Source organism: Canis aureus, chromosome 4 (genome assembly GCF_053574225.1).
Source record: "Canis aureus isolate CA01 chromosome 4, VMU_Caureus_v.1.0, whole genome shotgun sequence".
Lineage (NCBI taxonomy): Eukaryota > Metazoa > Chordata > Mammalia > Carnivora > Canidae > Canis > Canis aureus.
This window is the reverse complement of record NC_135614.1, coordinates 10,072,378-10,086,455: the sequence shown is the minus strand read 5'-3', so window position 1 is coordinate 10,086,455 and position 14,078 is coordinate 10,072,378.

Below are 14,078 nucleotides of genomic sequence, written 5' to 3'. Positions count from 1 at the left end.
AATTTGAATTCAGTATTCTTGTTTAAGACAGCACCTTCTCAGAGGTCCTTAATTTGTTTTGGAGGTGTCTCCCTGGTTGGGGGATGGCCATGGACAGGCCTGGTGCTGTTTCTGTGTCAGTAGAGGGAGACATCATGAAAGCAGATATGAAAGGTACTATTTTCCAAATCTATTTTCTCTCCTCAGACCGTCTTGCACTTATACTACTACAGCAAGGTGGCTGGACTCCAGGTGTTTGCTTTGGCACTCGTGTAGTTGGGAAAAGTCTACAGAGGACAGTACTGCTCACCATTTAATAAGTTTAGATAAGGAATGACTATCCAATGGGAAAATGTTGTCAGCCTTTTCCCACTGAAGCACCATACTTGTGATACTGTCCTTCTGGGCCTGAGATGTATTTCTTGCAAAAACCAAATTCCAGAGATAGTATTTATGTAATGATTGGGTTTTCTTCCAGGGAAAATATTGCAAAGAAATTTGGGAAGAGAAATATGAGTAAGTGCCTTCCTGCCGCAAACAGGAAGGAGTGGAGAAGTCAGAGTGACGTGGGGAGGCCAGCCACGGTAGGAGTGTCAGCAAAATCTGCCAGTCAAGCCAGCCCTGTGCAGAGGCCAGGATTCCTGGGTCACCACTGGGGCTTCCTTCAACTGTTGTGGAGAAAGCTAAAAGATATGTCCTGTCTGAACTTTGGTGTAAAGAGAAGCACCACAACCATTGCTTTGCCCATCTTACTGACAGAGGGACCAGCTGCCTTATAAATGGTTCCATGGCAAGTGGTCACACTTGTGGACATAAGGGCTTGGCCTAAGATGTTACACTATGAACCATGGTGAAAGAGGGCTCTATTTGGTTTGCACTTACAATATTTAAAAACAAACAGAAACATTGGGCTGGATGGACCACTTACTTTGTCAACAGTAGGGAATCTGATGGGTGTGTGAATCTCTTCTAACGTCCTGTCCAAATACCCCTCCTCCATAATTCAACGAAGAATTCAGTCTGTGTATGTTCTTCAACAGAGCCTTACTGGGGTCTTCAACCCAGCTACTGTGTCTCTCCAATCCTTGTTTTTCCATCTCATGCCATTCCCTTAGATCTCAAAATGTTTCCTTGGCTATCCAAGTGAGGAGTAAGGAATTTGGAGAAGGGATCTGGAAGTCCTCCCTTGACTTTCTGGAGTCAAGGTTGCATTGCAGATGATGAATGGTGGGACCTTCTGACAGGGACCCGTGAACCTGGCACCCTGGTAGGTGTTAGAGAGCCCTAAAATCACACCAGTGGTGCTCACATATGACCCTGATGCCCAAAGAGGGTGATCTCTCCTAAAGATTCCAGGAAGAGGAAAAATACAACTGTCTTCAACTCCCTGCTCCAGACATTAGTGATCCCCCCCCTTTTTTTTTCAGACATTAGTGGTCCCTTGTGCTAAGGAGATAGAAACAGGCTACAATTACAATGGAGATCAGGAAATTGAGAGAGAATAATATATACAGCTTTATGCCATGAAGTATGAAAATCTACATGACAATGGCAATTCTCTAGCAAAATTCAAATAATCAATATAGGTTCAGGAAGTAATAGAAACCTTAAGTAAATAGTTCAGGAGTGTGTAACATAATTCTGCTAAGGTTCTATCCTCCGGAAAGACACCATGCTCAAGGGGAAAATGGCAAGTTGTATCCACTTCTGAGGGACTGATAATCCTCATCTTTTGTGAATAATTCCTGAGCACGTATTCTGTATAGGGTCCTGACCTAGCACAGGGAGGCACAACACAGGAAGTTCTCCAGCCTTCCAGGGCTTTCTGCCATCCTGGAGAGGCACTATTCATGCTCATGAAGATGTCACCAGTGAGATCACAGCAACAGTTAGAAGATGCTGCCGCCACCAAAGCACTTATGATGTACAGGTCTCCTTTCTAAAACTTCACACCTGCTACTTCACTTCCCGTCTCCATAAGAGGGCATGTGGTAAATGGGTAGAGCATATCATATGCAACATAGCTCTTTGGGCAGAGCCATTATTCTTGTTCTTGTGTCATATACTTTTTAATTAAGGTCAGAGACATAGCGGGCTCATTTTTATATTCTCTGCAAGCCTTGGAGAAAAATTCCTGTCTCAAGGGTTGTGATGAGCATTTCATGAGTTAACGTATATGAGTGTTTGGCATGCAGTGCGCTGTCAATCATGAAAGAACTGCTGGGAATGTGGTTTCCAGCCAGGTGGTTGGGGAAAGAGCTAACTTTGCTGGGCTGACAGCAAACACAAATGTAGAGGTAACCTGACCCTCCACCCGACCCAGAGCCTAAGGCTTCTATCCTGTGTGCTATGGCCACCCTCTACCTCGCCAGTTTCCCACACTGCCCTTTGGCCTCTGCTTTCCATCTCTCCTGGACTTTCATCCACAGCCAGCAAGAGCCTGATGGTGCCCAACTAGTCTTCAGCACAGCTCCCCTGTGCTCCTGGGCAGTATTTCCTACACACAGAGGGCCCTGTAAGGACAAACTCAAATTAAATAAGAGACTCCATCCTCCTTGTTGAGAATGAGGGAGGGGCTCTTCCTTCCCCCATTCATTTTCTCAGAGCACTTACCATAGAAAACTTGGCATTGTCAATACAATTCTCTTCTTTTTGAAATATAAACAGGAAGGGCCACAGCTCCCTTATACTCCCATCCCTGTGTGCCATAAGTAGGAGCGTAAGCTGAGTTGGGGTCTGGCTCCATGTTGCAAAACTACCACCTGTCCTAAAGATGTGAAAAGTGTGTCTTTCCTTTGGATAAGACCAATTGACTAACACAGATTATCACTCCAATCACTAGGTAAAGTTAGATGAACTCTGTGTGACCAGGAGTGCCATCATGTCCTCTGACTTGAGAACTAGTTGTCATCTGTCTTGAGAATCCGTGTGTAATGGTGGTATCTGCTTGCCATCTTTTTGTGGATTCGGTTTAATGCTTATTCACTCATAAAAGTGTGTTCTTTCCCTACTGTGTTGTGGAGAGAATTGCTGGGTTGGGAGAAGACTCTGTTTTTAATTAAATGTTCCCAACAGGGCCCCATAACTGCTTGTCTCCTGCATGCATGGCTCCCCCAGATGTCCCACAGTCAGCCTTACTAGACTCCCTGCTTCCCCACCCCCTCTGCTCCCTTCCATCTGTTGTGTCTTTCTTCAGAGTAAATCATATCACATTCCCTCTAAGAGCAAGACTCTCCAAAGGCGGCTCATTGTATTTAGTGACAAATCCGAACCCTTGCCACATGTAGCCATTTGCACAACTGACCACAGCCTTCCTCTGTAAGCACTAGTACATGCTCCTCCTTATCCTCTGGGCTCTGGCCACTCTGACCTCATTCCTGTCCCCAAATGCAGAAACCACTACCCAGCATGATTTCTTCCTTGATCTGTGAGCAGTGGCTGATTTCTCATTGATCAGTTGGAACTTTGCCTTTCAGAGGACGCTGTGAGCACCTTAGAGAAGCACCCTGCCCCACCCTTTATCCCATGACCCCTCTTTACCTTTCTTATGCCAGTGATCATCACATGAAACTACATGGTTTATGTATTGAATTCTGTATTATGAGCTTGAATTCAGCCCCCTTTTGGTGAAAATTCCTTCCAATTGAAATGATAGAATATTTCTATCAGCTATTAAACTCAGCTCTTCACTAGATGTTTCCAAGCACACTTTTACATGTTCACCAGGTTTTGAACAAATAAACAAACAAAAAAAAATCTACCATTTTTTAAAAGTAGGCTTCAAGCCCAGCATGGAGCCCAAAGTGGGGTTGAACTCAGGATCCTGAGATCATTGTCTGAGCTGAGATCAAGAGTCTTAACACTTGACAGACCGAGTCATTCAGGTGCCCCAACAAACAAAAAAACTAAAGGCTAAAGCTTGCGAAAGCAAGTACCTGTGACAAATACCATCAGGACGCCTAGCCAGGACCTTTGGTCATAAGACAGTTTTTCTTACTAGATTGTTTGTCTTCACCAACACCGGAAAAGCTGTTTCATGTGCTACGATGTAATAAACCCATGCATGCCATAATGGCATCTTTGCTTATCCGGTAAAAGTAGGAAGCATTTGAAGGATTGACTTCTCCTCTGGAAAACTTGCCAGTGCAGTTGGGGTGGGGTGAACTCATCTGATTGTATTTCCACAATGGCTTCTCCCCAGGTTCTGCCTGCTGGTGCATCTGGTTCAACTGACAGCCACTGTGATGAGGGCTGGAGTCTTCATCTCGGCTGGCCGATCACTGGGCTACCCCCAGGCCTTTTCTTTTATCTCTTCTACTGGGACACCATGTTCTGGAGACATGTGCTGCTGTCATCCAGGAACCACCACCCCCATCTGTAAGGTGAGAGGGAGAGCTCAGGCAGCAGCTTGGATTTCACTTCTCTGATACCAAAAGGAGCAGAACCCAGGCCTGTTGAAGCTTCTCGTGCATTCTCTTGCATGCAGCACCTGCATTTTCTATTCCTCTTGAGTAGATGATCCTCTCCCAAGTGGGGTCATGGGCACATGCTGGAATTTGCAGAGTGAGTTTGCATTATGTTTCACTTAAATCCCCTGTGCTTTGTTCACAATAACCAGAAGGGGGGACAATCCAGGAACCCACTGATGGGTGAACAGATAAGCCAAGCAAAGCGGTATGTGTGTACAATAAAACACTACTCTGTTTTAAAAAGGAAGGGAATTCTGGCCTAGGCTACAACACGGATGGCCCTGAAGACATGCTGAGTGAAATAGGTCACTTAGAAATGGTTAAGATTGTAACTTTTGGGCAGCCCGGGTGGCTCAGCAGTTAAGCATCTGCCTTCGGCCCAGGGCATGATCCTGGAGTCCCAGGATCGAGTCTCACATCGGGCTCCCTGCATGGAGCCTGCTTCTCCCTCTGCCTGTGTCTCTGCCTCTCTCTATCTCTCTGTCTCTCTCTCTCTCTGGCTCTCATGAATAAATAAATAAAATCTTTTGGTTGTAACTTTTATGTTACATTTTATTTTACCACAAGAAGTCTCTAGGGAAGAATTTAACTGGTAAATTCCATAAGTCGTTGGCTATGCGCATCTTCTTAACAAAAGACCAGAGCCAGAGGCAGTCTGGAGGAAAAGGTGGATAAATAATCAGATGGCTCCTTGGCTCAGGAAGCTGCTGTCAGGGCTGTCCTTGGTGTTTGGGAGCCTCCTGCCCTCTTGTGGGAGAGCAATGCCAACAGCACTGCTGGCCGCCAGGACCCCTGCAAAGACATCACTGAAGGCTCCCTCCTGCCCTCACCTCCCTGCCCTGTTCCACGGAGGCTCTTTGACATGAATGGTGCACAGAGCAGCCTTGGTGGGGCTTCCAGCTGGTTCCTGCGAGTGGGGGGGGGGGGTGGGAGTGACCATTATTTATCTGCCCACCACTCCTGCAGCCCCTGCTTCAAATAGGAGCCTCACCAGGGACTACGCGCTCTTCCATCAGCTCCTGCCCGGGCCCCCATCCTGGAACTGCCCCCTACCTGCACCCTCCCCAACGTGGAGGTTCTAAAGATGTCCTGTCTCTCTAAGCCCCAGGGAACTGCTCAGGCTCTTGTGTTTTCCTGCCCACATCCCAGTAAACAGTTCATTGATGAAAGTCTTCTCAATTGCCTCGGTGGGTGCACAGCCTATTTCTTCCCAGGATGCTGACTTTACTATTTAAAAGAAAAATGTCTCATGTACATTTAGGGGAGTTTGGAAAAGAGTATCAAAACTCAAAGATGATACCCTAAACCCAAAGATTGGGCGTATCTCTCACTTGTTGGTGTGGCTGAGAAAACGTGTTGTTCAGTAATACTCAGTAGCAGTAATACGCAGCTCTGCTTCCAAGCTCCTGAAACAGATTCATTCTTTACATATAAAGGTTTAATGCACAGTGGTTGTTGTTGTTTCTAACTTGATTGACTTCTTCTCATTTTGGTCTTGATCAGAAAAATTATTTCAAACATTTTCATTTCCCCAGGATTTTCACAACATCTGGAGCACGAACACTGATCTGAATTGCAAATGGGGGCTGGGCAAGGAAGAAATATGTTACTCGGGTGTTTGGGGTTTAATTAAATATTTTCTCCACTCCACATTTATTTTTCCTGACTCAGCCACATGCTGCTATACTGCCTAATATAATTCTTCGAGCAGCACTTAGAGGCCAAATTGTAAAATCAGGATGGGGCCACGAGGTTCACCCTGGACAAGCCGGAAGTGTCCCTGGAGACTGCAGTGGGCATCGGTCAGTTTTTGGCACCTGGACCCCTGTGATTCTGGGGTAGAATCTGGAAGGGGTCAGTTGGAAGCTCTGCCCAATTTGGGCTCAGGGGCAGCCGGCTGGGGGGTGGAGTCTGGAGCACAGAGGTGCAGACAATGGGGACAGTTGGCTCTGGTCACCCCAGCTTCTGACCCTGCTTCCAGAATGTTCCTGTTCACAGCTCTTTTTTTTTTTTTTAAAGATTTTATTTATTTATTTGAGAGAGATAGAGATACAGAGAGAGAGCATGAGCAGAGGGGAACAACAGAGGGGAGGGAGAAGTAGGCTCCTTGCTAAGCAGGAAGCCCAATTTGGGGCTCGATCCCAGGACCCTGCGATCACGACCCAAGCCGAAGGCAGACATTCAATTGATTGAGCCACCCAGGAGCTCCCCTGTTTGCAGCTCATGGATCTCCCCCAGTTCCTGCTTATCTCCATGCCTGGTTCTTAGCTTCCCTGTCCATGGTCTCTTTTCTGGGTTTCCCCAGCAATTTTGGTAAATGCCTTCTAGCCAATTTATACAGATTGATCTGCACAACTTGAAGGAGAACACTGACACATAAGGGGCCATCTGCACAGAACACTGCGTGCAGGGGATGGCCAAGAGCCATACGTGGCGATTATTATTAGTACTATTACTAGTATTAAAACCTAAATCACATTTGCAGCACATAACTTTATGAAATCTTGTCAGGGGCATAATTAAGCACAGCACTCACACACATCTCCTTTTATAAGCAACTCTATTGAGATATAATTCACATAGTACACAATTCACCTGTTTGAAGTATACGAGTCAATAATACTTAGTATCTTCACAGGTATGTGCAACCATCACCACCATCAGCACGTTTTCATCACATCAGAGAAACCCTGGATCCTGTAACTATCACCCCACTTCTACTCCATCCCCCCACACTCCCCGAGCCCCTGGCAACCACTAATCTATTTGCTGTCTCTGCAGATATTCCTATTCTGGACTCTCACATGAATGGAATCGTAGAATATCTTAGTCCTTTTGGGTTGCTATAACAAATGCCACAGATTGGGGGGCTTAACATGAGAAAACGCTCTGCATCACTGGCCATCAGGGAGATACAAATCAAAACCACAATGAGATCCCACCTCACACCAGTGAGAATGGGGGAAAATTAACAAGATGGGAAACAACAAATGTTGGCGAGGATGTGGAGAAAGGGGAACCTGCTTGCACTGTTGGAGAGACTGTGAACTGGTGCAGCCACTCTGGAAAACTGTGTGGAGGTTCCCCAAAGATTTAAAAATAGAGCTACCCTATGACCCAGCAATTGCACTGCTGGGGATTTACCCCAAAGATACAGATGCAGTGAAACAGCAGGAAACTGCACCCCGATGTTTCTAGCAGCAATGTCCACAATAGCCAAGCTGTGGAAGGAGCCTCGGTGTCCATCGAAAGATGAATGGATAAAGAAGATGTGGTTTATGTATACAATGGAATATTACTCAGCCATTAGAAACGATAAATACCCACCATTTGCTTCGACTTGGATGGAACTGGAGGGTATTAAGCTGAGTGAAGTAAGTCGATTGGAGAAGGACAAATATTATATGATCTCATTCATTCAGAGAATATAAAAAATAGTGAAAGGGAATAAAGGGGAAAGGAGAGAAAATGAGTGAAAATATCAGTGAGGGAGACAGAATATGAGAGACTCCTAACTCTGGGAAACGAACTAGGGGGGGGTGGAAGGGGAGGTGGGCAGGGGGTGGGGATGACTGGATGATGGGCACTGAGGGGGGCGCTTGACGGGATGAGCACTGGGTGATATGCTATACGTTGGCAAATTGAACTCCAATAAAAAATATATACAAAAAAAGGATTGGGGGGCTTAAACAACAAACATTTATTTTTCACAGTTCTGGAAGCTGGGAAGTCCCAGCTGGGAAGTCCCAGTTCCAAAGCACTGCCAGATCTGGTGTCTGGTAAGAACCCATTTCCTGGTTCATGGATGGCCGTCTTTTCCCTGTGTCCCCAGTGGTGAAGGGGACAAGGGAGCTTTCTTGAACCCCTTGACTAAGGCAACAATCCCACTCATGAGTGCTCTACCTCCCAGGGCTTCACCACTAAATGACATCTCACTGGGGGTTAGGTTTCAACATATGAATTGGGGCGACAGGGATAGACATTCAGTCTATAGCATATAATACGTGGATTTTTGTGACTGGCTTCTTTCACTTGGCATAATGTTTTCATGGTTCTTCCGTGCTGTAGCGTGCATGCGTCATTCCTTGTTATGACGCGCTCACATTCCACTGCATGGAGATACCATTTTTTTTTGTTTATCCATTCATTATTTGATAGACATTATTTCTACCTTTGGGTGTTATGAATAATGTTGCTATACACACTCATGAACAAGGTTTTGTGTGGACATATATTTTCATTTTTTGGGGGGAGAGGGAATATGCCTAGGGGTGGGATTGCTGGGTCATATGATAACTATGTTTAATCATTTGAGGAACTACTAGACTATTTTCCAAAGTGGCTACATCCCCATCAGCTCACGCAGTTTTTAATTACCTAAGTTAAACAGGAAATTATATTTATATATCAGTCATAGTAGTCGAACTTGTGATTGTAATAGTTCATATCATAGTACTCGAATGAAAAAAGTCTTACCCAAAATAAGCGATTATTTGTTCCTTTATGTCCTCACAGCTAGGACTGACAGTGACTTTATAAATTATCTTTTCATGGGAGCCTAAGCTAATAAATCCCTTTGAAAGTTGGAGCATAAGGATTTCTATGAGATTTTATGAAAGCCATTAGCTCAAAGGAGACAAATAGTTCTTTTCCTGAGCCATTCATCGGAGCGAACATAGCATGTGTTTGCTGCCTAATGGCGCCTTCCCATCATGGGAGAACACAATTTATGAGAATCTAATGTGTCAAAAAGATGAAATGAGAAGTGACAAAAGATGAGACACATGAAGAGATGCTGAAGATAAACCTTTACCACCAAAAAGATGGGAATTAAATAAAATCTATATCAATTATTAAATATGCAGCTGGACATTTGATGTAGGAGAGAGCTCAAATGAGATATTTTTTTTAATTTTTTTTTAAATTTTTATTTATTTATGATAGTCACACAGAGAGAGAGAGAGGCAGAGACACAGGCAGAGGGAGAAGCAGGCTCCATGCACCGGGAGCTCGACGTGGGACTCGATCCCGGGTCTCCAGGATCGCGCCCTGGGCCAAAGGCAGGCGCCAAACCGCTGCGCCACCCAGGGATCCTGAGATATTTCAAATTACATTAATTAGTTCAACAAACCCAGCAGCATAGTGGAGAATATAAAAATCTCTACAATGAAAGGCTTTGTTTTTATTTCATCTCTTTCCACTATGGAAAAACTTCACAAACTATTGGTGACTGTCCTTCCTCCTACGTGATGGAAGATGCTTCAGGACAAACCCTGTTCTGCAGTATTCACACCCAGAGCCCCATGACTTGTTGGCAAAGTCCCGTCCTTGGAGCTTCCGGCCTCCCTTACTCCAGTCTCCCTAGATGTGGGCTCAAAACAAAATCAAGGTCCAGGGGGCTTGTTTGATGTCATAGTGTCTCCGCGGGCTCCCCTCAAAGCTAGGCTGGACTCCTCCTGGGACCCTGGGACAGGCTGTGTAATTGTGAAGCCTTCTGGATTTGGGATGGTCCAGGACAGTTAAGTGTTTTGCCTGGCTCTTCGGGATAATTCCTCTGGTATTTCAGAAGGTACCAGACATGGTGGTTAGACTTAGGCTGGAAGGAACCTTCAGACCTAGAGCAGACCCCCCATAGCATCTCTGGAAAGGAGAGAGGGAGTCTCCCAGACTCACCCCAATCAGTATTTCCGCTGGGTGATCCAAAGGAGGATTGGGGGTGAATTAATAGCTGGGAGAGGTGATCATACGCAGGGGAAAGAGGTGCAGGACAATGTGCACCCTCACAGAGCCAATGGGACCAATGCCGGGGCAGGGGGGAGCGTCTCTAGCTCTTGCACGCTGCTTTTCATCCAAGCCAGGAGGCCCCAGAGAGGCAGTGACTGACTTATAAGAACCTCCTTGCCCTCCTGGGTCTCCCTGTGCAGGGGTTGTACAAGCCTAAGCAGAGCCTCCCCCTAAGCTAACTGAAGTGACCTTTTTCTATCAGTTCTGAAGACTGGGAGTTCAGACCAAATTTAATTTGATTTTGATGATTTTTTTTTTGACACTAAATCCCAAACCAGTATATTTTTACTCCCAGTCATGCTCAATTCCTAGCTGCCTCATAATGGTTGTCCCATTAATTCCATGATAGTTATTGTTTCATGGGAGGTGTATCAGTTAGCTTTTGCTACGTAACAAACCACCTCCAACTTAAGGATTTTAAAGAATATGTGTTTTTCAGGAGTCTGTACTTGGCATTTTACATCAGACTCAACTGGGGTGTCTGGTTCTGGGTGGGCTCTGATGTTTGCACCTGAGCTGGCTCGGAAGGAGACCACAGAGCTGGGATGCTCTGGACTGCTGGGATGACTGTACCCTCTCTCAGCAGAACACTGGCCAGGGCTCGTGGGCGCGTTGCCAGAGGGGTTCTCAGGACCAGAGCAGAAGTCCCCAAGTGTTCAGAGGCCCAGGCTGGGGAGGCGGGGGTGGGAGAAGCTGAAGGTGAGACTGGAGCTCTCACGTCTGAAGTCATTGCCTGCCCCACCCCAACACTCCTCTTGGTTAAACCTGCAGAGAGAGAGCAGTGGAAAACCTCCAGATGTTTGTGGGAGACTCTGAGAACAGTGCACCGTGCACCCGGTTCTGCGTGCATCTGAAGGAGCAGATAGAGGGAAGCACGTGAGCCCACCCAGGTTCCAGGACCCAACTGTCACATGGAAATAAGCCAAGGGTGCCCACAGGGCCCAGGATTCTTAGTCGCAAGCAACAGTTCCTACTTACGGCAGAACATTTACCAAAGGGTATAGGGAGATAACAGTTTCTAGGGAAGCCAGAGACCCAGGCTCATGAAGAACACAGCCAGCAGTGATGCTCATCGCCATCCTGAGGCTGCTTTGGGGAAATGCCATCTTCACAGTCGCTGGCTGCTGGAGAATTTGTTCCTCGGGCCCACATGCTGGAGTCTCACACAAGATGCTGACAAGTGGACACCAAAAGCTTGCCACACAGGCCACAAAGACCGGACTGCCCCCATCACCGCCTTGCACCCATAACCAAATTCCTTCTCTCCTGCTTCTCCACCTCTCGCTCTGAATCAGTCTCGCACGGGGGCGTCTGAGGAGCAGAGCCTGAGTCACGCAGCCCAGGAAGCCAGGAAGACCTGGGAATCGGGTCTGCTCCCACCCCTGGGAAATGGGATTTATGAAATGGAAACTCTCTGGTTGGAAGAAGGGTGTTCAAATGATGCCGTACAGTGCGAACGTGACAATCCCCTCTGTCGGGGAAGCGATGGCTGAGAATCAAGAGTCACTTTTGCAATCAAGGCATTGCCCTGAGTGGGCAGGAGGTGAACAGCGGAGGCCGCAGCGCCGAGAGCCCAGCCAGGGAAGGGAACTGAGGCCAGAGATGGAGGGGCTCATAGAGACCCAGGCGGAGGGGCTCCTGACAGGGGGAAATGTTGGAGCCATGCTCCGTCCCCAGGGAATTGCAAAGCATCGTCCATGATAAGAAATGGAAACACAGGCTATTCTAGTTGTGAGCCTCCAGCAGCAAACAGTCAGAAAAGAGGTGAAGTCCCGGAGGCCCCCAGAGGCTCCTGCCCCGGTGCCCTGGATAAGTCAGATCCCTCTGTTCCAGCTGTTACTCACTTTTGGAGAGAAGGGAGAGGAAGACCATCGAGTGGGAAGAAACTCCGAGGGTGTTTGAATTCTGAAGTGACTTCTCCTTTATAGAACAAAAGACTATTTTAAAATGAAAGAGGGTGTCATACAGCAAAATTTAAATTGCATTTTTACTACTGGTTGGGAATGGGGGCTCCAGAGCAAGAGGAGACAAGATGTATAGTTTTTAAAAAGTCAAGTTAGAATGTTTGCACACTAAACCACAGAGAGTAAATTTCCATTCTGCTGTGCCTGGGGTTCAAGGCATCCCAAGATCTGTGCATGGCATCAACTTGCAGCTCCTATGGGAGGCCTTGAAAGCTGTCCTCTTGGAATGAGCTCAGACTGTAGGGACAGAAGAGATGCTGCAGGGTCAGCAGAAGGAAGCCAGGGACATTAGTCTTTTTTTCACACTGACATTTTATTTTATTTTATTTAAGATTTTATTTATTTATTTGTTGACAGTGTGGGGGAGGGGGAGAGAGCACTAGAAGAGGGAGCAGGAGTCAGAAGGAGAGGGAGAAGCAGAGTAGGGAGCCTGGGGGCCCGATTCCAGGATCGCAGATCATGACCCAAGCTGAAGGCAGATGCTCAACCATCTGAGCCACCCACTTGCCCTTATTTTATTTTTTTAAAGATATTTGTTTATTTGTTTATTTATTTATTTATTTATTTGAGAGAGAGAGAGAGAGCAGGGAGGAGGGGCAGAGAGAGAGGGAAAGAGAGTCCTAGGCAGACTCCACGCTGAGCATGGAGCCCTACATGGGGCTTGATCTCATGACCCGGAGATCACACCTGAACCAAAACCAAGAGTTGGATGCTTAACTGCCGGAGCCACCCAGGTGCCCCCACACTGAAATTTTAGAGTGAAATCTCTCAGAGATGGAAAGGCAATTTTAACAGTGTCACCTAGGGCCATAGCGCAGGAGCCTAGTGCTTATTGGGGGTGACAAGGCCTTGGAGGAAACTATATTCCACAGTCGAGCCAGAAAGCAAGCCCGCAGCTGAAGGAAGCCTAGGCAGCTTGAGCAGTTCTGGGAAACGGAGAAGGATCCATTAGGTCACTGTTGAGTGTGTGTCTCCAAGCTGGAACCTCTCCGCAGTCAGAAACTGGGCAGGGTGTCTGGGGAAGGTCTGGGCTGAGTGCCTGAGGATGACCTCCTGTCCCGTGATGTGATGCTGACGGGAGGCTCATCCCTACCAACGGGAGGCCGACGCCCCACTGGGGAAGAGGGGTGTGGAATGGGGGCTGCTCTGGGGAGGACTCATCCTTGGGGAGGAAGTGAGAGTCTCACCGGGGACCTGGGCTTCCCAGCGTGAACCTAGGAAATAACAGAGGGAGCACTAGCTCCTGCCTTCCAGGAAATGGGGTGGCACTCATGAGCACCACTCTTGAACCTCCTTTGCAAGCACACGGACTTCTTGGGGGATGAGATGCAGGGGCGGAGGACAGAGCCCCTCTAGAACAAAGACACCACTGCTGGGCTTTGAACTTCAAGCTAGACTTTTAAGAGTCTCTGGTGGCACAAGGGTCATTCCCACCTTAGAAAGAAAGCCCTCAGGGGTCAGGGGAGGAGGACAGATCCACCAGAGGCCAGAAGACTTGGGGACATCTGGCCTGGTTCTGGCACCATGGAGGCCCATATCCCTGTCCCTGAAAAGGAGACAGGGGCAGAGACACTGGAGACAGTGCTTACCTCAAGAGGACTCTGCTTTGGCCTGAAAGAGTCACTAAGCCAGTGACTGGCTGCAAGCTCCCTGTGCTAGAAAGCCCTGCAAAGGGGCAGGATAACCGTGTGCTCATGCAGTTTGAGGTCCTGAGGCCCAGGAGGGGTGAAGGCACCAGAAGAGAGGGAATTCCATTTCTGCACATGTGGGACCCCCTCACTCCCCTCCAGCACTGACTGCAGAAGCCCCTTCGTACTCACTGTGGGTGTCACATGCTGGGGCACAGGACTCAAGTATGAGGGGAGTTGTGAGGAGAGCTGAG